The 24,177-nt window shown below is 42.9% G+C and overlaps 1 long non-coding RNA gene across 4 annotated transcripts in view; it reads left to right on the forward strand.

Moving 5' to 3' along the window:
• Window positions 1–2,443: 2,443 nt before the first annotated feature.
• The window catches only part of LOC137150060 (uncharacterized), a 216,817-nt gene continuing 195,083 nt past the window's right edge, over window positions 2,444–24,177 (forward strand). For 2 of the 4 annotated variants that reach the window (XR_010918896.1, XR_010918890.1), the window contains exons 1-3: window positions 3,606–3,803; window positions 6,339–6,408; window positions 16,530–16,625. This is a non-coding gene — a long non-coding RNA (uncharacterized lncRNA). Of the gene's footprint in view, window positions 2,588–3,605; window positions 3,804–6,338; window positions 6,409–16,529; window positions 16,626–24,177 lie in introns of those variants that run through there. The other 2 variants (XR_010918893.1, XR_010918892.1) reach the window with 2 other exon arrangements.

Consider the following 24,177-nt stretch of genomic DNA (forward strand, 5'->3'; position numbering starts at 1 on the left):
AGGAGCCACCATCCATCCCCTGCCATACCATCTATCTTTATCGAGCTGAAACTGACGTGGCCAGGGTGGAACTTGCACAAGCGGTGATCTTTCACAGTCTGGCCAACGGCTGGGGAATGCCCTTCCAACAGCAATCACAAAGACCTGACTGCTTCCGGAGAGAAATGGAAGACTTGTCTCTTTGAAATAGCTTTTGTCGCAATAATGAACCTATAGATCTTCCCACTAACCCTTCTCTGAAGATAGTAAACACTATTAACGTAAAGTAATTATAATGATAATAATCACCTAAACATACTCTGAGAGAATATGGCATAATATGAGGGAAGGGTGAAGAATATAGGCTTTCAGACTGATTGTGGGCTTTACAAACATTTGTTGATGCTGCGTTACCTTAGTCTGTGACTTGTGCATAAGGAAATGTATTGAAGGATGGATGGATGGATGAGCGTATATGATGATAGACAGATATATGAATTAACCATTAAATCTACTCTGAGCACATGGAGTGAAGTCCTCCTCTGCTGCTTTATATTGCTGAGAGCTGGGGTTTTCCTCAGGATTTATATGAGGTCATAGGTCTGAGTGTGGATAGAGTAATATCAATCAGCCATGATGATCTCTTTCATCTCTAGACATAGCACCTTTATGTGGGGTTTGAGAGAGGATGCAGAGTGCACAAGGGTATCTGCGTCAGGGAATGTGTTCTGTCGAGACCGTGGAAGTGGTGGGAGTTGGTCCTACACCTAGAATCCATGGCCTGCTTGCAGGATGTTTGGTCCTGAATCAGTAGTTTTCCAAATTGGGCCATGCCCAGATATTTAAAAAAAAAACCAAAGAACACCCAAACTCTCCAGTCAATCAGCATGTTATACAATCTTGGTTCTACTTTATAATTTGATCCAATTTGCTAACGAAGACTAATTATCCAAATAATTCAGCATGACTATCTGTTCCTGACCACTGCAAATTGCCCCGCTGTTCCTCAAAGCCCTATTTGTTCCCTTTCCCTTCTCTTATTTGAAACCCCTCACTGTTCTGAGTGCCTTTTATTTAAAGAGAAATTGGATACCTATTGTGTACATTTCTGCAGGGAGCCCTTTAATGTAGACTGTTGCAATTTTCTCCAGGAATATGCTAATAATTACAATGACTAGGGACTTGGACTTTGTTATCTGAGGGAGGAAAAACACCGAACAGAATGATAAAAAAGGTTATTTGTTAAAGTACATGCTGGAAATAGAAAATAAGATTAAAGGAGGTGATGTGGCCATGGGGCCTTCCTCAGGCCTGGGCACAGGAGGGGGGAAAGGAGAGTAGGGGTAGGACCAGAGCAAAAATCAGAGAAGAAAGGAAAGAGAGGTAGATTATTCACTACTGCTGAAAAAGCATCGGAGTGTTGCCAACCCTTGCTATTTTATTGTGAGTCCCATGATAGTTGGTGATTTCTCTTCAGGCCCCAGCTGCTGGAGTCAAGTGATTTCATGAGAATCTCAGCTTTCCTTTAAAAATATAAGTACATTTCTAGATCCCAGGGCTGCGGAGAGAAGCCTGAGAATGTGAACCAAGTGCACCTTAAGCACTCAGAAATGTATTATTATTGTTTTAAAATCTCATCATTTTAAGACAGTCTAATGCTGTTTTGGGCCCTGGCTTGTGGTTTTTGAATGCTTGGTGTTAGTAATGCTGCATTAAGTTGGAGGCCAGTATACATGGCCCTACTGGAGAACTCAGCATTAAGAAAGGATTCAAGTGGTATCAAGGATGAAATTCCATCTGTCTGTCTATCTGGGTTTGCTATCTGCCCATCATTGTGGCATCTGAGCAAGGATTCTGGTTCTGCAGTTTGCCAGAGCGTTCTGTCATTCATGCCAGAGTCACGGCATCATATCAGACAATTCCTGGGACAGTACATGCAGGTACAGCTCAGTTTAGAGACCTGCCTTTTGTGGCTCAGGACATTGTGGCATTGCTTATCTCAGGTTTTCAAAAAGCATAAATCGGGCCCTCAGAAGATCATGAAATTGACTTTAAAATCATGTGATTTTTAAAAACAAATAGTACATGTAGGGTTCTGGATTTTTAAGCCTCTAACGTTCATATTTTCAAACTTTTCTCTGCCACCGTAAGGGCTACAAAGCTGAAATGAAGGCTGAGAATTCAGGACTCCAGAAACCGAGGCTGTAAGAAAACTCTCAGTAACATGAGACTCCTGATAAAATCATGAGAGTTAGCAAAGGTTTAAATCCTACAGGACTAGAACTCATTCTATGTTCTAACGCTGCAGAGGAATAACAGGTGGGGCAACATTCATGCCTTTCCAGAGGGCCTGGGCTCCAATTAATACCTCATTCTGGGAGCAGCTGCAGTAGAAGTTACTCTTATCTCAGAGTGAAAGCTATTGCTGAAGGCATAATGACTAACGTGTCTGCCTGAACAGTAACTGTATGGCGTCAGACCCTACACTTGCCCTTGGAATAACTTGAGCCTAGGCAGAGTGTTAGAAAACCTGATTCACTTCTTTTCAAATCTCACACAGATGAATGCTTATGCTGGGAAGGATCTGAAGTTCTGCCTTCATAGGAAGGTGGGTGTCTCAAGGCTGGTAGGTTTAGGTGCCTTCCTGTATCTGTAACCAAACTATCCAAGCCTTCAGAATCTGCAAAAGGGCTTGGGAAATCTCATGAGCATGGCCTTTTGTATGCTGGCCCACTGGGATGCAGGAGACAATGGTGAACACTCTTGAACACTGTGTTTTGGCAGTGCAACTTGAACTAGATTGTAAGCTTCTAATTCTGAGTTTGGGCCGTGCCTGGCAATAATGAGGTCCTGCCTCTCGGCGCTACTGTGATGTTATTAGTCATATTATTTATTTTAAAGTAGTGCCCAGAAATTTAACTTTAACCCCTTTTGGAGGAGCTCATTCTGTGCCCCCTGGGTGGAGTTCACTCTTCCTTTCCCAGCCTCAGCCCACCCTGGCCCTACCCCGCTCTTTCAGGAGCTAGCTCCCCACCCCCTAGCCATGCCCCCCAGGGCCAGGAGAATTCACTCTCTCCTGGCCTCCCACCCCGGCCCCAGAGGTTCTGGGCCCCTGACAATTATTGGGGTGGGTGTGGGGGAGGACATGCCCCTGCTTCCAAATCTGAACCCTAAGCAGTGGTGCAGCGTGCTAGGTGCTATATGTGTGAGAGACAGTCCCTGCCCTAAAGAGCTTATCTTGTAAAGAGACAAGATAGATAAGGGGAAACAGGTAAAGTAACAACCAAAGCCAGACAGCAAAGTTGTTAGTAGCAGACCTGGGAACAGAAAGCCCCTGACCACTGCATTAATCACTGGACAGCAGGCTCTCTTCATACGTTAAATCCAGCTCAGCTATTATCTGCTTGAGGTCCTCTTAGATGACTCAGCAAATCTAGCATTATGAAGGAGCATACAGAGCCTCCCCTGAGACTAGCAGGGAAAGGGTTAACATCTTCTGACCGGCAGAAAAGCTGCCTGCCCAGGGATGGTCAAGGCTAGTACCAGCTGCTGTTAATTCAGTAGTTAGCCCAGCACAGCACTCTTTGAGGAAGGTGCTTTAGAGGAAGAGGAGGAAGTATGTTATCTAGGAAAGGTCTCTTTCTACTAGCTGTGTATCTTGGGTGCAAAAAGCCCCTTTGAGCTGCTTGACTATGAAAGTGTAGTTTGTGCATTTGAATCAAGCCTGAAGAGAGCTGTTCTGATCAAAAACTCCTGGGAAGTTATTTTGAATGGACTTAAAGTTATGTGAACCTGCTAAGCTTGCTTGTCTCCTGCTACTATAGGTAAGGGGGGGGGGGGGAAATCCAGCTGTACACAGTGAAAAGCAAAAGAGAGGCAGAGAAATGAACTGAAAAATACATCCAGTCTCTGTTGTATTCAGGGTCTGTCAGTTTGCTAATATTCTGAGCCTTTTGTGGTTAGAAACAGCTTCTTCAAAAGGTGCATATGTATTATACAGTGACTTTGGCAAACTCTTGCAGTGAAGCCATAGCTGAACTCAAATAGCTAGCCTAGTGCTAGTGAAAGCAGCTGCCCAGTTGCAACATAACACTTAGCTGCACAGAGAAGTTGTGTTAGCAGCTGCTGAGTTGTGCTAAGGCTGTCTGTACCCCTAGCAGGTGACCAACTGAAGTTAAATGCATCTCCACATTTAGAGTTAAGGGTTTTCCGTGTTCCAATCAAGCTGGGGCAACACTCACAATATAACTTAACTCTGCAGTTATAAGACCTTAGAAAGAATATTAGTTTTGCCAAACACAAGCTCTGTGTCTCTGCACCATGTCCCCTACCTTTCTGAGAGAGGCTGAAATCCATAGAACAGCTCCAGCAAAGTTGGCTCTAATTTTTCTTTTTCGGGCTTTTATTTAGAGTGGGAATTTTATAGGGAAAACATTTTTTTTAAATCTTGTGTGTGTGTGTAAACTGGAAAACAAAAAATTTAGTCAGTTTTTAACTTTATTTTTCTCTCCCCTTCTTCCTGCACATACACATGTTTTGCTTCAGGTATTTTGCCACTGAAAACAGGGAGGGGACAGAAGAAAAGATGGGGAAATGGAAAACTGAAAAAATGAAAGGTTTTGGACAAGAAAGTTTTCAAAGCCAAAAGTTTTCCCAAAGACATTGAACAAATGAAAAATTTTCAAAGCCTACAGAATAGAAATGTTTACATTTTTGCTGGGGTTTTTTTTTGTGGGTGTTTTTGTTTTTGGATTATGTTTTTTTTTGTTTGTTTGGTTGGTTGTTTTTGCAAAAAAAAACCATTCTCCATAGACCCTAAGGTATCGCATCCATAGCAATAGCATAAGCTTCCCCTCAACACACTCTCCTCTGCTAGCATGACTCACCCCTGCCCTAGGGGCATTATCCTGTAGGCCTGAAAATAGACTTCAATTTTTTACCCATTTTTGTATAAATTACAGAATAATATATAAATAGCCAATAAATCCACGAATCTGTTCCCTGTGCTGAGATTGTCCGAAACAGCCTACCAGATTCTCTCTCTCTCTCTCCATATACCGTCTGCAAAATATCTTGTGGACTTGCATGTTCAAGTTAATCGCATGAGTTCTGCCAATATCCTGAAGCACTTTAAGGCAGGTCAGGATTCCATGATTCTGTTCATGTTTTGCCTTCATGGTCCTACCCGAATTTGCCTGGGAGATGTTCGCTTGGTGTCTCCCGAGTGCTAAGAAGACAAGTCGATTTTGCTTTGTGTTGTGATTCAGTGATTGGTTGGATCGGGTTGAAAATCCGTGAGCTCATTAGTACCCTAATCACCTGTAAAGACGAGGCTCTTGCTACAGAACCGCAGCATTTAATCTTTTAAGAGGAACTAATTGAAATTTCTATAGTGGGTCCATGGCCCAGTAATTTTTGTGCAGGCTTCTGACAACCTGCAAAGTGACAGATGAGTATCAATACTAACAGGTGTAAGAATAACTCTGGGTGTGCTGCCAGGACCTGCCTTAGACAGCTGCTCAGTTCATTTGATTAAACATCCTATTTCCCTATTGTTTCTGTCTGGAAAAATATTCATGTTTTATTGGTATTAATGCTCTTAGATAGCACCCTTAATCACATTATCACATGTGTCATAGCCCCTCTACCACTCCGCAACTTCTCCCCTGGGATTAATGCTTTCATCACCAACCAGCAGTTGAGCTCAAGGAGAAATGGTATGAGTAAAAGGCTTTTCTCCTCTAGGTGGGCAAGCCACTAGAGGGAAAGATTATAACACAAACACTTGCGTGTCTCACATTCCCCAATGTCAAGATAAGCTTTGAAGTCCACAGGAGTTCAAATCCCCATCCATAGCACCATGTAAATAAATCTCCCCCACCTCATCCCACCGCTGCTTGGCTTTCTTTCTGAATCAAGGGTCTGATTCATGAAAGCAGATAAACTCATGCTTTAGTTTTAAACATGTGCTGAAGTCTGGCTTCCAAGCACATGCTTAGGGTTAACCATGTGGTAAAGTGCTTTGCTAAATAGGGATTCTACCCTGTATTACGGCTGAAAAGCACAAGCCCCAAGCACTTGAGCTACGTGAGCAATTTGGGTGGCTGAGTAGCAGCAGGTTCTTATCCACAATGTGGTTTATGCTCAAACACATTTGTCTGGAGGGAGGTAACTGTTTGCGGGACCAGGCCCTGTCTTTGCAATTCAGCATTTCCCCTCTGCCACAAAGAATCTGTGCTGGGAATGTCTTTCAGCTTTTAGTGATGGTAAATGTATGATCTGAGCATCTCTGTTCCTGGGCCACTTGCATGCTTTGTGAGTTCTGTTCTAAGCAGTTTTTTTTTTTATGTATTCTCTAGTGCTGCTGAAGATAGCTTCTTGCCAGTTACGGGAAATCTTCTTATTACCCCTGGCAGCTCGGAAATTAGGGTAAGTTAACTGTGTCGTACTGGAGTTGAACAGTAAAATGAAAAGAAAAAATATACCGTGGGAAACTCTGAATTGCTTTGTGTGGGTGTGTGTGGGGGGATAATGTAATGGAGAGTTAAATGCACTGCTAAAAGAAGATTTAACAAGTTTCCCTTTCAAAGGGGGATGACAGACTCATCCCGCTAACTCTCTGTGAAGAGAGACTCCAGAGATATTCCCAACACAGACAGCTGCAGGCCCTTTCTGCTAGAAAAAAGGCAGTGCACCTGATTTGCTACTGAACCAATTCGGTGAGCTCTTCTGGGGGTTTTTTGTATTATGCAAATAGAATTCCTCATCTACTCTAGTTTTTTTACTTGAGGCTTGTCACTTAATGCTTGTTTTTTTTTTTTTTTAAAAACCCAAGCATTCTCCATAATATACTCTCTCTATATATGTAATAAAAGAAAAGACTGGCAGAACTGAGAATGAATTTCCCATGGCTTTTTTCCACTGCAATAAGGAAGTAAAGAAAAAAAAATTCACTGAGTAATGCCTCGATTAGCATCAACATGCATGTTAACAAACAGATAATTTGACTCCCAGTGTGTGTGTGCTCACGGGGGGCTTTTTACAGCACTGCTCCATATGGACTCTCCTGGGCTTACATTTAGTTTGCACTGTCTGTCATTTAGTTCCCTGGGGGGCAGCCATTAATCTTACTCCTTTGCATGTTCTTCCGCTACCTCTGAAGTGCGTGCTCTACCTCACGTGTGCCTGAATTATCTATTCACTTTGCCACAAGCCCCAGCAATGTGCGTATCTGCAGTCAATTGGATCCCTGGAGATATCAATCCATCATGTTGGGGCTTTTCTTTCCCTTAGGTATCAGCCCATTTTAGGTGCTTCTTAAGTCTCATAGGTTCCTATTTATCAACATTTCACCAAAAGAGGGTCTTGGGATTCTTCCAAAGTGCATATTCAGCAGAGTGGGAAGGAACAAGCCGTAGGGAAGGGGAAGGCAGGAGTGCCCTTGCTGGATTTTCATTCCAAGGAGCTGCATAACAAATGCACAAATCAGCATTTTAAACAAAGGGCCCTCTGAGAACTGCATCTGAAACAGCCCTTCAGGATCCTTTGTATTAGGCTTCAGGAATAACACTGCAAGAAACCAGAGAGCGAGCAGAGAAACAACCTCTGAAAAGTGCTCAGACAGCTCAGTGAAGATTGCAGTATACAAATGGAGATGGGTGGGTGGATGGATGGAGAGAAAAATGTGTTTCCAATAAAACACGCTTATCAGAGCAAAACAAAGGATTTTGGAGACTGGATAGTTTGCTGACCATATCTCATGCTTCTGTCATTCAGTGTGTAGCCCTGTCTTATTCCATGTAAGTGCCCCCTGTGAGCCTGAATCTTTCAGTTACACTGGTAACTGGAAATAACACCAGTAAAGTCAGCAGAATGGGTAGACGGGAGAGCAGAATCAGCCCCTGTATGCTTTTGAATTGGAGCTCCTCAGTGTATAAACACCTCCACACACATCCCGACTTTTCATCCCCACACAGTCAACACAACTGTGGGAGAAGGAGTTGAATTCTGTCTTTTGGCTATGTCTTCACTGGAAAACACAAGTGTGGCTTTTCTAACATCAAGACAAGTGTCTCCACTGTGATTATACACTGAGATAAGGCACTATTGTTTTTACTGGGATGTAGCCATTTGAAGTCAAGTCCAGGGGGGAGGTATATTGTTGACCTTACCTAGGTACACCATGGTAAGAACTACCTGTGCCTTGTCTTCACTGGGATTTTACGTGGACAACTATTTCAGTGTAAAAGCACACCTATGGTTTGCAGTGAAGACATAACCTCTGTGCATTGTCAGCACAATCAGCAACTTGGTACAATCTTCGATTGTGGTTGTTGGAAAGTCGTCTGTTTTCCTTTTGCTTTGAAATCGTGCCAGCTGAGCTAATGGGACGTCTGCTATAGCTAATCTGGATGTCCCAGAGAGAGAATAAATACGGGACTGCCTGGGATCATTTTGGTGGAGTTGTGTTCTTTGTGTCCGCCAGATCTTTCTCTGGCGATTTTTGCCGGTCTGCGTCATGCATGGAGGGCAGAATAGAGACCTGTCCCCATGGTGGGTCATGCAAAGGAGTAAAGGGATGCTTCAAGAGCTCCCCGTGCCACAACATGAAGAAAAGAGAAGCTTCCTTAAAGCAGCTACTCCCAATCCTCAGCAGCTGGGTTGGCAATAGTCAGGCAGGGTGAGGGAAATGAGTGAATTTTTGGCTGAGCAGCGCAGGTTTGGTGGAAAGAGTCTGCTACAGATAAGGACAATGAGCATATTACTTTTCCCCTGATGCAAGGGAGCAACCAGGGATGTAGGTGTGACTCTGGGGGTCACGGATTCCATCCTGGTCCGCTCGTGGGGTGGCACAGCTGTTGTAATGTCTCAGTTCGGCTCTTGGGCCCAGAACCAAATGGCCCTGATCCTGAACAGGTCCTCTAGGTTACAACTAAAAAGGATAACTTTCCTGACCGTACATACACTGTAAGATAAAAACCATCCGAGAGACTCTTCTCCAGACATTCATGTTGTGCTGTATTGTGGGAAGGATGGAGCATTTTAGGGGAAAAGTTAATAAGAGCCACAATCAATAACTATGACCACTACAAAAGTCTCTTGGGTTCCGTGTTGATGGAAAGAGAAATAAGATTTTGAGATTATATACAACTTCATTTCTTTTGGTTCTTAATCCATCTTCAAGTTGGGGTATTTTGGATGCTGTCACATATCTGGCTTTATAATCATTCCTCTTCAGGGGATTCCTGGGAGGGCTTTTCGAATAGGTGTTTTGGAAATAAAAAGGGGTGCAGTAATCTTCAAGAAAGGTTTGATCCCAAGCGCACCCGGAGCAAGTGCCCAGAGAAGCAGAGACCAAAGTCGGCCCCTGTTCATAGTCATCACAGTTTAATTCTGAGAACGCTGGGTTTTAATCTGGCACACAGCATGCCTCCCAGCCACAGAGCGAAAGTCTGGGCAGGGACTCAGAAGTCTCAGCTGGCATCTGCAGCTTCTCAGCTGTGGAAGCAAAAAAACAAAACGCAATACAAGAGAGAGAGGCGGAAAAGCACTTTAGTGCTGGATTTCTGTTCTGCTTTCTAGATCCCATGGTTTGAGGCTTCTAAATACTTTGAAGTTTTTGCCTGGTGAGTGTTTTCCTTAGTAGTTACAGAGATTTGAGGCTTTTATTTGAATGTACTACTAGAGATCCTACTTTTTGTTTTGAGCAAGAACTTGCAATGTGAGTTCAGAGGTAGGTGTTAGTGCATACCTGATATCTGCAAATTCTTTCAATGGTCTTCTCACTGGAGGAAGATGGATTGAGAAGGTAACTAGGTTCCCATCCTGCAAGTTGATCTGGCTAGGGTGCGGAGGGGCCGTTACAACCACACAGATACCCTTTGAAATCAATAGGTGGCTCTTCAAAGGTTATTGGGCCTGCTTGCATAGATCAGCTTGCAGGATCAGGGTCTGTATAGATACTACCTCTTTTCTGTTGCTGTTTGTATCAGCCTTTGTGCACCTTCTCTAATAACACCTGCTGAAAATTGCCTGAGGTGTTCTATTGGATTTAGAAAAGTCAGTATCAGACAGAAAAGTCAGTATCAGACTCAAAAGTCTAGCATTGAGATGCTAATATGTTTTGAAGACAGCAGAGTCCAAATACCTTAAAAAGTCACTTTGTGGGGGACACCAAGGGGAAAATAGAAAGGTCAGAGGTGCACATTTTTCCCTAGTCCCCCTCCCCGTGGAAGCACCTGTTCCCTGACATCAATTGCAAGCTGTGGCAAAATATAGAGTGCGAGTGTAATGTGTTCCCGGCATGGAACGTCACTTAATAGTAATAATAATTAATTAGCAGTAGACACATGCAAACAGTTTTAATTTAATAGTAGTGCCTGCCTTCTACTGGTGCTACGTTTAAGGGCTTGTCAGAGCTTTTCTACTTTAATTAAGCGAATATCAGGCCAGTGGAAGGTATTGGATTGACAGCCCTGCAGAACGAATCCCTCTGTTTATCCATCAAACAAGTTGCAGCAACAGTGTGATTGTCAAGACACTCTGTTACCTTTCAAGCCCATTGAATGGGGCAAACCTCCAACTGGAGTTCTTGGCTAGAGATGGACTGTGGACTTTAAACACTATTTTCAAAGAATTATTTATTGTAGGGATAGTCAAGCTTGTTTCATAGGGGAGGCAGTGTGGCTTAATGGATAGAACACTGGACCAGGATACAGGAGACCTAAATCCCCCTGTGAATTGCTCTCAGTTCTGCCACTGACCTACTGGGTCACCTTGGGCAAGTCACTTCACCTCTCTGTGCCTCAGTTTCCCCATGCATAAAATGAGGATAATGATACTGACGTCCTTTGTAGATCACTTTGAGATCTACTGATGAAAAGTGCTCTATTGGCAGTATTATTATTATTTTAAGATGCATGCTTTTTAAGTGAGGGTAATGAACCATTTGAAAAACATACCTAGAGACCTAGTGGATCTGCCATCTGTTGAAGTCTTGAAATCAAGACTGGATGTCTTTCTAAAAGGTTTGTGATGGTCTAAATAGAAGTTAAGGTCTTACTGCATGAATTACTGATGAAAGTTCTATGGAGGTCAAACTAGATGACCATTATGGCCCATTGTAACCTTAAAATCTGTTAATCTGATTATGAACCCAAGCGAAAACCCTGTCAAAAGTTGGACTGGGACATAAAGTCTCAGTACTTTTGTGGAGCCTTATCATTATAGTATCAAAGTACCTCATTTGTGCATTTGCTTTTACAGTAGGGAAGGATTATAATCCCCATTTTATAGCGGGAGAGAGCAAAATGAACTGATTTTTCCAAAGTCATACAGAAACTGTCATAGAGCCAAGAACTAAACCTAGATCTTCTGAGTACTAATCTGGTACTTTGATCACAAGATCATCCTTCCTTGGATTCTCATTCTGTTTTGGAGGAATTGTGAAGGAAGGAGCAGAGAGGGAGCAGAAATAAAAATTCTAAAAAAAAAAAAAAAAAAATACTGTCCATATATCTTATATTGGGGTCCAACTTCTATGCCTTGCTATCCCATAGTTTTGGAGTTTGGTATGTGTTTAGCAAACAGAATCACCCTGGGGGAAGGGGGAACTTGATTTAAATTAGAGAGAGAATGAGGGACCAAAAAAAAAGGGTTCATGAACATGTTACAATACTGCAGACCTAAAAAATATTCTGTGAGGTTCAGCTGTGGCTGGAGAAAGTCCAAATGTGTAGAATCTGAGGCAGACATGGGGGCTGCTGAAACCAGAAGAGATGTGTCATTATTTATGGTGACAGGTTAGGAAGCAGTGTCAAAACATAGAAAAGAGCACAGTCTGTCACTGTGCGTCTGAGCATTTGTACTGTCACCAGTCAGTATCTTATCTGTCACTTCTCTGCTCTCTGGGTTGAGGGTAGCACCGGGGGACTGAAATGGGGCTTATGCCTTTTAGTGAAGGAAGCTGTAGAGGTCCCTTTTGTAAAGCAAATGAGGGAAGGCGCTTGAGAGGCCATGTAGTGTAATGCACTGGACTGCGAACTGCTTTCTATTCATGACTTTTCCACTGTCCTGCTGTGTGACCTTGGGCAAGTCACTTCCCCTCTCTGTGCTTGTTCCCCCCCCCACCCCATTCTCTGCCTGTCTCATCTATATAGATGACGAGCACCATGGGGCAGAGACTGTCTCTTTCTAGGACTAGGTATTTTATAGCACAACAGTGCCCTGGTCTTGGTTGAAGTCCTTTGGGGCTAGTATAATTCAAATCATGATAAATAGGAGAGGGGGAGGAAAGTGGCAGGTGGGGATGAGACAGGAGAAGCTTTGGCAGAATCAGTATTGTGGAGACTCTTAAAGATGTATTTGGATCACCTGGTTCCTGCTGTCCCCCCATGCAAGGAGCAAATGGGATAGAGGTAGAGTGTAAAGTGAAATGCTTTGTGTGAGTGCATCGTCGTGCTTCCCTAACAGGCAGCACTGGGGAGATATGGGGGAGATAGCTGAGGGACTGATAGATCGCATTTAACTGAAGGATGGAGAGAAGGCACTGCGTGTTTTTTCCCTTGTAGCAGTCACCTTCTTCCTCCTTCCTTCCAGGGATGTCTCTCTTGAGTCTAGCCCTTCACTCCAACAACTGCCTCAGGCAGGAGATTGCTCACTTGCCTGATGTGGGAGGTGCTGCGGTCTAGGGCTTTGTCTACACTAGGAAGGAAGGTGGGCGTGTACTACATGTTAGCTAGCCCCTGGTAAAACTCTGATGTGGACAAGGCAGCTGTAGTTTTCACACACTAACTGGCTGAGTTAAAGCCACAGTATTGGTCTGGGTGAGGTGTCAGCAGCAGTGATCAACCTCAGGACTTTGAGATGTAAAACGATGAGCCACTATGTCTAGAGCTAAAGAACCAGCTCTGCTAGTGCCAAGACTGTATGAGAGGGGCGAGGAGCCACTCTGGATAAGCATGGGTTACACTGTCAATGCCCTGATGATGTTCCATTCCTGGTTCTCCGTCCGGTTCCCTGTCAACGAGTAGCCCCATTACAGAATGCACCACTGCCACCTGTGGTAGCCTTGCTGGCGGTCTGCAGACAAGTCAAGGATTGAATAAGTCAAGGAGACCGAACTCTTCTCTAGCCCCTCCAAGTCAGGGTTGACGCTAATTGATGGTATGCCTTCAGAGAGGCTTGCGCCTTCGCTGCCCATGCTGTGGCTTTGGTGTATGTGGAGAACTTCCATTGGCCTGGCTGTCATTTGGCACCTTCCATGAACATGCAGGGAAAAAGCTCTGCAAAGGCCAACATGAGATCTATACACTACTAAATTCTCACTGAACCCTGGGGGTTTCAGAGACTTCACATTTGCACTTTCAATGGGAGGAAATTTTACCCTCAATTTTTTTTTTAAAAATGACAATATTTTAAAAAGAAAAAGGGATAGCCTATTACAAACTCTCTGCAAAGACATAAGCACAGAATAAATGCATGAAAATTTGATGATGAAGGCAGGAAGTTGCATATTGGCAGTTACAACTAAAGGAGCATAGCGGAAGATTTGCGTCCTTGTTCTTGCTGAAACAGATCTTAAAAAGGGAAAGAAAAATAATCTTTTCATTAAAACTAAAAGAAAACATGTTTGTAAATGACACCAAAACCACCTCACTTCCCAATTTCCCTGCAGCACCAATGTTCTGTTGTTTCCGTGACTGTAACTAAATCCATTTGCTAATTTACGTTGCAGGTAATTCTCAAAATGCCATGGGAGCTTCACATTTTCATTTAGATGCAGTTTACATGTTTAGGAGAAAGTCTTTCTCCTGTAGTAGCCATTTCCGGACTCCCTTTTTTAATCACATCTCCACATAATCACCTGTGCTATTCGCCAATGATTATGTGCATAATCTTCTCACACGTGAATGGATGCTCTCTTGAATAGCACTGTCAGCTTTAGCTTGGCACTTGTTATCCCAGAAATGGCAGAGTTAGATTTGTGTTTAATTAAAAAATGGGAAGCCACAGCCTATCCTCAAGGCAATCTCTCTCTCTCTCTCTCTCTCTGATACATTGTCTGATAATGCATTTCCATTCTACATATATATTCAAACTCACCTCCACTTTTCCATAGTTTTTAAGGAGAATTTAAGGAGAATTGCAGTGGAGAAAAATAGGCACTGCATGCAGAAATATCAAATCACGTAATCCTAGGTGGAGAAGAAGTTGTGGAGACAATCTCTGTGGCAGAGATTTTGGGTACCACATGCACTTGCTGTTAATGGATTGACACTTGCAGTTAATGAAGTGAACTACGCTGACTGGAGGGCTTCTCCCATCAGCACAGGTACGCCACCTCCCCGAGGGGCAGTAGCCATGACAGTGGGAGAATTCTCCCATTGACCTAACCTTGTGTGCACCTGGGGTTAGGTCATTTTAACAGAGTTGCTCATGGGTGTGGATTTTTCACACACCCCTCCCCCCCCATAGTTATACTGACCTGATTTCCTGGTGTAGACCTGGCCTTCAAATGGAGGTTTGCATAGTGTTAATTTTCAATTACCTTTTTTTGGTCAAATAGGATCCCAATCAAGATGTGTGAGGGAGGGTTTTGCAGATATTTTATTTCCAGTTGGGGGTGTGGGGGGGGGGGGGGAATTCCAAGTTCATAGTTCCAAAAAGAAAAAAAATATATCACCAGGAAGCGTTGTGTACTTTAACTAATCATCTGGAAGGACGCTAATAGGGGAACACAAAATTCAAATCCATCATTGCGAGGGCTGGCAAAAATGTGACCATTCTTGACTTCTTCCCCAGTAATTTGAAAAGTTAAGTGGATTCCAAGCAGAGCAATTAATTGGGCTGATGTGATGGCGATAAAAAGTAGCCAATTCCCGTGAAAGAATCAGAGCATTGTTAGCAATAAATAAATAAATAAAAGGACTCTAGAATGGTGCTGATGGGAAAATCAATCCAAGGGAATAATACCAGTGTAGATGCCAGGAGAAAACAATTAAATTAATTGATGCTTAATTTTATGAATAATTCAGGAGCTGTGAATGAGCTGGAAACCGGACAGCAAATGGGAAGTTGAAAATTCTTTGTTTAAAAATCAGCTAGTGTCTTTCTGGACTGTTGTGTTGACTAGACAGCTAGCTGGGCAAGCAATATACAGCATGCACCTTCTGTGTAAAGCCTTTCTGAAACGGCACTGAATGAATGAAAGGATCCTGTGTGTCGGTGGGAAAATCCAGGTCTTAGCTGTGGAAGTTTGGCAGTTCCCTATTCAGCAATTCTCCATTTGCTTTGCTGTGAATTCGCATGACCACACCAGTACAGCAGCATAGCTAAAGTGGTACCATGTAGTTATATCTGTGTTTTAAACCAGTATAGCTATTCCCATATGGGCAGCTAATACCAGTATGAGTCACCTTTATACCAGTATAACTGTGCCTACACTAGAGCTTATCCCAGTATAACTACATCAGTTAAAAAAAAAATCACATCCCTAACAAATGTAGTTATCCAGTAAAACTTTGAAGCGTAGACCAGGGCTAAGAGTCATTGTGCCTGCTTCTTAGTTACAATAAGGCTCTCTTTGTTTATCCCTTTGTTTTATTTAGATGTTTAGAAATACTTTATTAAAAAAAAAAAAAAAAAAAAAAAAATGGAGCTGGTTGAAATTTCCAAAATTTTAAGTTTTAAATGAATTTTTTTGGTCAAAATTTGATTATTGACCAAAAAAATCGAAACCCATCAAGATGTTGAGACTAATTGGGAATCAGGGGCCATCATGGGCAGATGTCCTGACTCTCTTCCTCTGCACATGAGCTCCCCCCTCCTCCTCATAATAGATTTACAGCAACCCACTTCATTATGTCTTAGCTAAGTACTGCCAGTTTGATCTCAGCATGGAGAATTCTGTGTTTCAGTTTTTAAACACATGATGCTGTAAATTGGGGTGATATTAATTCTGGAGCAATTAAGATGCAAAATTACCATGATCAGTAATATCCCCATCTTGGTGAAAACCAAAACTCAAAGTTCCCAAAAATTATTACAAGAAAATGTCTATGCACATTTTAAGCACCTTCTCTGTCGACTGCAGAGTGGACATATTAATATTGCTAACAATGATTGGTCTTTTAAATCTCCATTCCTTACCAATGGGAAACAGAGTTCTAATGCCGTCCTGAGCAATATGTCTCTGAGCTATACAAATAGTATTTATTTTTGACTGGAGCGCAGTCAGTGGATCTGGCAAACAGCAGGTGTCATGATTAATCTGACTGAGGAGATATTTGTGTTACTACTCGTGCCCCGGTTTGACCTAAGCAGCAAGTGGCAGCTCAGAGCACTGGTGAGGTTCCAGTTGTGAGTAGAAATTGATGATGGAGTCTGGTGTTTTCGTTGATGCAATCTTGTTGGTTTATAAGGAGTGTACAAAGTCCTGTTTCTGTGAGCGCAGTAAGAACCAAAACCAAAATAAGTAATTTCTTTGCTTACATCCGCAGTCCTCTTTAGTCAGCATCAGACCCAAAAGCTCTCTCCCTACCTTCTTCCAGGGTCATACTCCAGACTGCTGCTTTCCTGAGTCTCTCTGTTTCTTGTCTGCGCTCTCTGCTCTGAGGAATGAAAACGGTGAGCTACATGAATGGAAGGTCAGTGTCGTGTTGGCCAGACCCCCTAGCCAACGTAGCCATGGCGACAAAACCCCCAGTGGAGATGCGGCTATTAGCCTTCTGTCAGCATAGCTAGTGTCGTTTGGGGAGGTGGTGTTCCTGCACTGGCAGAAAAACTCTTTTTTTTTGTTAGGCGGTTGCACCTACACTAGGGGACCATGCCAGAATAGCTATGCCAACATAACTATGCCAGCACAGGCTTGGAGACACTTTTGTTTCCTTAGATCACCACTCCAGGACCTTCTGCTGAGATCAGTAAGGGTCAAATTGTGGTCCTTGCTGCATGCCTGCAGCGGAAAACATGGATGCAAAGGAACCCCCTTATTCCCCTGTACGGAGTACCTGAATCATAGGTAGAAGTTGGGGATGGAGGGAGGGATGGGAAAGCAGCCACAGCTGGGCCTGCTGCTCCCCCTCCCATGCAGGTGGGCAGGAAACGGGATGGCAGAGAGTGGGCAAAACGTTGGCCTTGTCCTTACCAGCATGCTGGCGAGTGCACAGTTTGATCCCTGCTCAGTTCCTGTATTTAATGGGGAGGAAAATCTGCTGGGCTCTGTCTGCAGCTGAATGCCAAGAACACATGAAGGGAGCCAAGGCCTTTCTGAGACTCCAGTAGGATGGCAAATCAATATCCCCCTTGTTCGGAGAGCGAAATGAGTGGAGAGTTTAGAGTGAAACTAATGGGAGGGCCAGGAAAGAAAAGCCCCAATTGCCGTTGCCATGACAAATAATGACAAAAATGACTGAAGCATTTTAAAAGTAACATTGCAATAACAAAATATCCTGTGAGTCATTTGACTATAATCAGGCTGAGCTCTGTTAGTGCTTGTTAGAGCTGAGACCAAGTGCTCTATAGCCCCATGAGCAGTGTGTGCTGTGTGTGATTTATAGAGAAGGAGGTACAGTACTTGTGGAAAGGGAGATAGATAGATAGATATTTAATTCCTGCCAATATCATAGGGACAGGCAGTGCAGGCTAGTGGTTAAAGCGGGTGACTTAGACTCTGGACTCCTGTGTTCTATCTCTCGTCCTGAAAGAGGAGCTAGGTCTAATTTTTAGACCACCTCACTAGAAATGAGGACTCCTGGGTCTTTCCCTGCCTCTGCCACTGACTTTTTACATGATCCAGGGTAAATCCCTTCGCCTTGCTGCTCCCTAGAACTTCTACCCCTCCATAAAGTGTAACAACAAAACTTGGACGTGCTGGGATGAAAGGTTCCAGGAAGGGGGAAGATCATTTCCTATCAGGGACTTCTCTACCTGATGCATAGCACACATTTATTTACTTCACAGTAGTGGGGATTACTTGGATAATGGGAAAATATGACCTACAGGTGCCCAAAAACTCAACACCAGAAGGCAAATAAAAAAACCCCCAAAATATTATTGTTGTTCTTTTTCAAATCTCATGATCTGAAAATCAGTCTCCTGCTTTTTTGGTATCTGACTCATGATTTTCTAATGCTGAGGTTTGCCAATATTGCTTTTATTTATTTTGGGCTGCTTTCTCTAATCAGCCCAGGGGACAGCATTTCAGTTGCCTAATACATAAATAACTAGCCGTCAATCTCGTGTCTGAGTAGGCCAGGGTTCATCAGAGAAATGCAGGATTCTTCTCCAGTCCCATGCATCTTAGATTGAGCCACCTGATTCTCTCTCTTTCCTTCATTTCTGATCCACTTTTTAACTCAAATCCTGACTGGCAACAACATTGTTAGGACACGAAGACCTTCAAAAGTTAATTCTCGGTTTGGAGCTAGGTTATTCATGGCTACTTGAACCAGTGCTCTAAGAAATAAATAAATAAAGGGCAGATAACAAAGCACCCCATCTGCTTCCTGACCCAGAAACAAAATCTCACAATTGCAGGGATCAATAATGCCTTGAACTAGTTCTTTTAAGAGCATATTATATTTCAGAAAAGCTTCATATCGTGTGCGCATGTGTGTTCTTTTCTGAATGCGTATGCTGCAGAATGTAATATATGGGGTGGGAGGAGGAATCACATTGTGGGGTTATTTTTTACAGTCATGCTTGATTGCATTCTACCTAAATAAGTGCAATCCAGCCAGACACTATAAAACTGAAATCCTGCAGCGTAGTAGATTTTTATTCATGAACATACAAGTAGCTGTCAGAAATGAAATCTCCAGGTAGTTTATAACAGAGACGTGAAGAGAAGCTAAGGTTAGCCAAGTGTACAGTTATGGAAAGCTGCAACAATCCTGAGTTAGACTCCATGTGTGTGGGGGGGAGGGAGCAACCAGCTTCAGAAAATGAGAGAGAGGCAAATCTTTCTATTTAACTGTGTGTTGCAAGCTGAAAGGTGGGTTTAAGTGACCAAGTGGCTGTCCTGTAACTATTCTGGTTTTTAAAGCATTCCAGGATGGTGCTGGGAACTGGAGGGGGGGGAAACAACAGAAAAATCCAGTTTTGCTGGCTCACCCTGTCCTATGCCATCTCATTCTGGAATGGAAATCCTTTTATCTAGAAGATGGCTGTGGAAATTTCCCTAAATACTTGTGGGTTTTTTGCCATATGGTATGTCTTCCTGATATTGTTATGGGGCCACTCATCTGCTTATCTCTGTAGCCCCTGTGACGTTGATGACAGATGTCAATACGGCTGAGATTTGTAATCCACAAAGTGCAAATGTTGCAAGCGGAGATGGGCCCAAACCAAATCCCTACATCTGAAGGTCGCCAAACTCTAGCCAATCCAGTTCCCAACTTCATTGCTGGTTCATGTCGATATGAACACCTCTTGAAACTTTGGGCCAATTCAGATCCAGAATGGGATTCTGAACTTGTGTGCTTGGGATCCAGCTCTAATCTGGTGGTTTCTTGCAATACAGGCCAATCCAAATTTGCATTCAGAAGTGCTGACGACTGTTTTGATTGCTCGGGCCAGTTTTTGGGAAGACATAACTCTGGCCACCAAAGTCCTGTTCGTTTCTAACGATCTTGGCAAACCATTTCTCATAAAGCGATGGGTGTTCAAGATAGGCTTGTCGATGGGTTGATATACAGAGATGTGAGATAGCCAGGACCTGCTCTAAATCAAACGGGCCAGTGAGTGAGGGGCCCAAATGGCAAATTATTCTATATATCCACAAACTGAAAAATTCCTGCGTATCTCTGTTTGTTCTTTCATCATCCTAAATGACAGCAGAGAGGCGGAGTGCACCTTCAAAGGGGCTAACGTGATTCATTTTTAGACACAGTACACAGAATGATAGTTAATAGCAGCTTATTATGCACTTTAGAAGGTCTCAGTCTTTTCTCAGTTAAGACCAACACAGCCATCCATAGGAGCACACAGACCGAGTTAGTGCCAGTTTCAATGGGAAAAAAAATCCAGTAGGATAGAAAATATATAATTTTTAATGTGCCTCCAAGTGCTCCCACGGCCCTGTGGTGTGACCACAGACTGTCTGAATGCAACAATTTCAGCGTGAAATCACTTCAGAGCAATAACGTTATATGTAAAGGCATCAAACATTCATGACCACATCTGAGGCTTTTCCAGTCCATAAACCTTCTCTGAATTCAGGTAATAGAATTATCGAAAAATAGAGCAAATGTTCATCATAAATAGAATATGTTCATAGCCGTCACTGAAGTGTAGCAGTCTGTACTGGAATTCTGTGGTCTCTTGTGTAATAGATTAACTGAAAACCCACAAAACTAGACTTTTGGCTCTCTCTAATTTATGTTTCTCCTTTAAAGGATAAGCACATTATCCAATGAAACTTCCTGTCTGATGTCTGAGCCCTCAAGTGTTTAGAACATTGTCATTTCCACTTTTGGCCAGTTTGATTGAAAGCTGGCTCCAGTGAGTTCTTCCTGTCTCCTCTATTCCAGAGTCTTTAACATAAGCTATGTGCACCTTACGTAAGTGGACTGATTAAGTCCGTAACATATTAGCCATGGGTAGGTGTTGGTTTCCCTTCAAGTAAAGTGTCTGATCAGAATTCATGGCAGCTTTTCTTAAAAATACTCTGTTTTTAAAAAACAAAAGGACTGTTTGAAGCAACTCTGTGGAGAGTTCTGTATTCAAAACCACGTGGATCTTTCTCCATGTTCCCAGTGGGTGAAATTCATATGCATCACTTAAGTCTCACTTATGTCCCAAGTGAGTCTTGACTGTAACATCAGCCTGCTCCTGCACGGGGGGTGAGTTTTACTTACAGTATGTCACACACCGCCCTGAAATGGACACTACACAAATAAGTGGGAACATGAGCAGGTGTGCAAGTATTTCTGATACAAATTGAAGGTCATCCTATACAATGGGATCTTGCCTCGTAAAGAGCCAAATCCAAAGTCCATTGAAGTCAATGGAATGGGTGTCTTTCTCTGGGCTGCCCTGGAATTTGGATCATGCCCATTATGGACTATGTCAATTTCTGTGTTACAATTTGTTTTCAACCAACAAGACATTTCAACAACTCTCCAGTTGATCTTGAACAAGACTCGTCAGTTAGAAAGGTCATATTATAATGTAGTACAGAGTTTTGATGTGGGATGATTCTTCTTTTTTCCCCCTCCCCTTCAATGTGCTGAGCATTTAAAGGACTCAGGGACCCCTGGTGAAACAGTTGCTTCATTGAGTCTCCCATTTTCACAGAAAGGGATGACACAGTCACTTAAAAGAGAATCAAATTAAAAAACCTTCCTAGTTCAGAGAGGTCCCTCCGAAAACACTAATAACGAGTTGTCAGAAATCACGATGAAGAACAGATCTAGGTTGTAGGTATTTGCAGCATATATTTTCATTTCCACTCAAGGGCCCCAGTACTTTAAATAAACATCCCCGTCGCTGAGCTATGCTTAAGAGAATATTATGTCTAAAGTTTCACTCTTTTCACATTTATTTTCTCATTTTGTTTTTTTCATACTATATTTTACATACACAGTCAAAATGAATATGGTTCTGGGTAGGCTATTCTATTCTGTTCATAGCTGGCAAACAAATGGGTTGGAATTTTTGTGAAAATTTTCATTGACAATTACTGTTCTTTTTTCCTATGAAATTTTGAAAAAAAATTCAGTTGACTGTAAATAACTATTAATAACTAAATAACTATTATTGCATTATAGTCATTCCAGCCAGGATAATTAGTGATAGGGATAGGCATTTTCAGAGGTGATGGCTTCATAGAACTGTCGTCAGTCCGTCGGGGGTCAGTTGGTAATGTATTTGCTTTCTTTCGTGGCTTTAGGATAAGGCTGAAAAATTTCACTTGCTTGAAGTGAGGAGGTTGCTAGGGATGTTCACAATGGATTATGTTGCATACATCCTGGTCTTGTGTTTAGAGATAAGACCTACAGAGACTACAACTGTGAATATGCAGACTGCCACTCGACTCCATGTCTTAATGGCACGTTCCATTATAGCAAGCGCGCGCGCTCACAGATGACAGGCTAGAACCATTAAGGCGCCCTTTATGGAAAAGTCTTACAGAACTGAAGAAAGATTAAACTAATGGAGTCCTGTAGAAACTATTCTATAATCCTAAAGAGTATAATAGAGAATAATGTGATCATTGCAAACCAAGTGAACTCAGTCCTCTGGTTGAATATACATTTGCCTGCTTGTTTTACTCTTTTTTTCCTCCTTGTGTTCTTTTCCTGGCCTGCTTCTCAGTCTCATTCACCTTTTGCATCTTGTGATAACTTAGATTATGAGCTCGTTGGGCCAGGAATGATGTTTTACGGTGTGGCTGTACCATGTAGCACAGTGGGCCCCAATCTTTATTTGCTACTTACAGGCCCTAGGTATAGGGAAATTGCCAGACAGAATCAAACTGGTGATGCTTCTAGTCCAGGATCCTGTCTCTGACATTGGCCAGCCCAGTTGCTTCAGAGGGAGGTACAAGAAACCCTGGAGTAGCAATTATGGAATATCTTTCCCTCAGGGAAAGCTTTTTTTTTTTTTTTTTCTTGGTACTACAAAATAAATAATAGATCAATCATAATCATTTCGTTTAACCAGCCTGTAAAATCCTATAGCAGGCGAAATTCGGTGGCAGTCGATGGGAGATATGCAGGCTACAGAGAGTAGCTTGCGTATCTCCCGTCAACTTCCTAACTTCTACCTCGCGTGGCGTCCCCACTACGCTGCGCTGACGGGAAACGCCCTCCCATCAATGCAGCGTTCATCTTTTTGTGGGGGTGGATTAACGGCGTCCGCTTCGAATTGATGGAGTGGGTCTCCATGGCCGCTCAATCGATCCTGCCGGACCAATGTGCCGCCGTCAGTATAGACATACCCTCAATCTCAGCCTCTGTGAACCAGGGTGGCTGGTTAACCAGAGCTCTGAGCCAGTTGCAGTAACTGAACAAGAGGTTCAACTGCTCAGGATGACCTAAAGGTCACTGTGATCTAGTTAACACTGAACACACTCGACTGTAGTGAAGTGCCCCCAAGGTGCCGTTGTTTTGTGGTGATATTTTGCTGGTCTCTCCAGATTGCTGAGAACAGATGATTTCTATGTGCCTACCTGGCATTACAAGGTGCAGGAGAGGGAGGTGGCAAATGGCTTTTCATTGCTCTCACTAGAGAAAATGTATAACCGAATATTTCACCGAGGCTCCCCTGACCTTCCCATTGAATCACCGAATGAACAAACATAAATCAAAGAGGACAAGGTTGAGTCTCTCTCTTCAGAGCTTTGAAAATAATAATATATCATCCCTGTAACAATACGGTATCCTCCTTCATCCTCTCCCTCTCAAACGCGCTCTGATTTCTTGGTGTTTTCTCAGCAAAAGATTCGGCTATCAACCAAACCAGCCAAACAAACAGAAACACAACTTCTCATTGTACAAGTCTAAGTGTAAGTTGTGGAGGAAAAAAAGTGGAAATTCATGTGAAAGATGTTCTTTTATAGAAGTCTTCTCCTAGGGATGATTATATGGCAATACACCACCCACCCAGAGTTTTAAAACAAAAAATGCACTTTGTATCTGGGTACCGACTAAAAAAATATTTTGAACGAATCAGTATGCAGTCCTGTTCCAAACCTGTCTATTTCCGAGACATTCCCTGTGGGTGAGATTGTAACACTGCATTCCAGCCAGGACAAGGGGCAGCACATCGTCACAGTTCTTTTCTTGCTTTCTCCTGGCCCCACTGGGAGAAATGAGCTGCATAAGGCTCTCTCCTTTGAGTTGCCCCGAGCTGTTTTGACAGAGATGAAAAGTCATGCAACCAATTCCCCTCTCTCAAAGCTTTCAGTCTTCTGCTGTTTGCCCTTTAGGCTTGCAATGATGAGTCGGATGAAATACGCCCCAGTGAACTGCTGAGTCTTTGGGGAAACTTCAGATTCTCCAGGCATGCAAGGCAACACTCCCATGGGAGCCATAAGATCATCAGCTTGATCTGCTCCAGGTATGGGAGAACTTTTTATTGCTGCTGAGAAAACCAAGAGGAGAAGAGGGTCAGGGGCGGAGAGAAGTGGGCTGAGGAGCCTCGTTTTTAAAATTTCTTTTCATATTCAATGATTTATTTATTTTTTTTAATTTT

This window comes from Emydura macquarii, unplaced genomic scaffold (genome assembly GCF_026122565.2).
Source record: "Emydura macquarii macquarii isolate MOO-44397 ecotype Brisbane River unplaced genomic scaffold, CSIRO-AGI_Emac_v2 contig_113, whole genome shotgun sequence".
In the NCBI taxonomy this organism is placed as follows: Eukaryota; Metazoa; Chordata; order Testudines; family Chelidae; genus Emydura; species Emydura macquarii.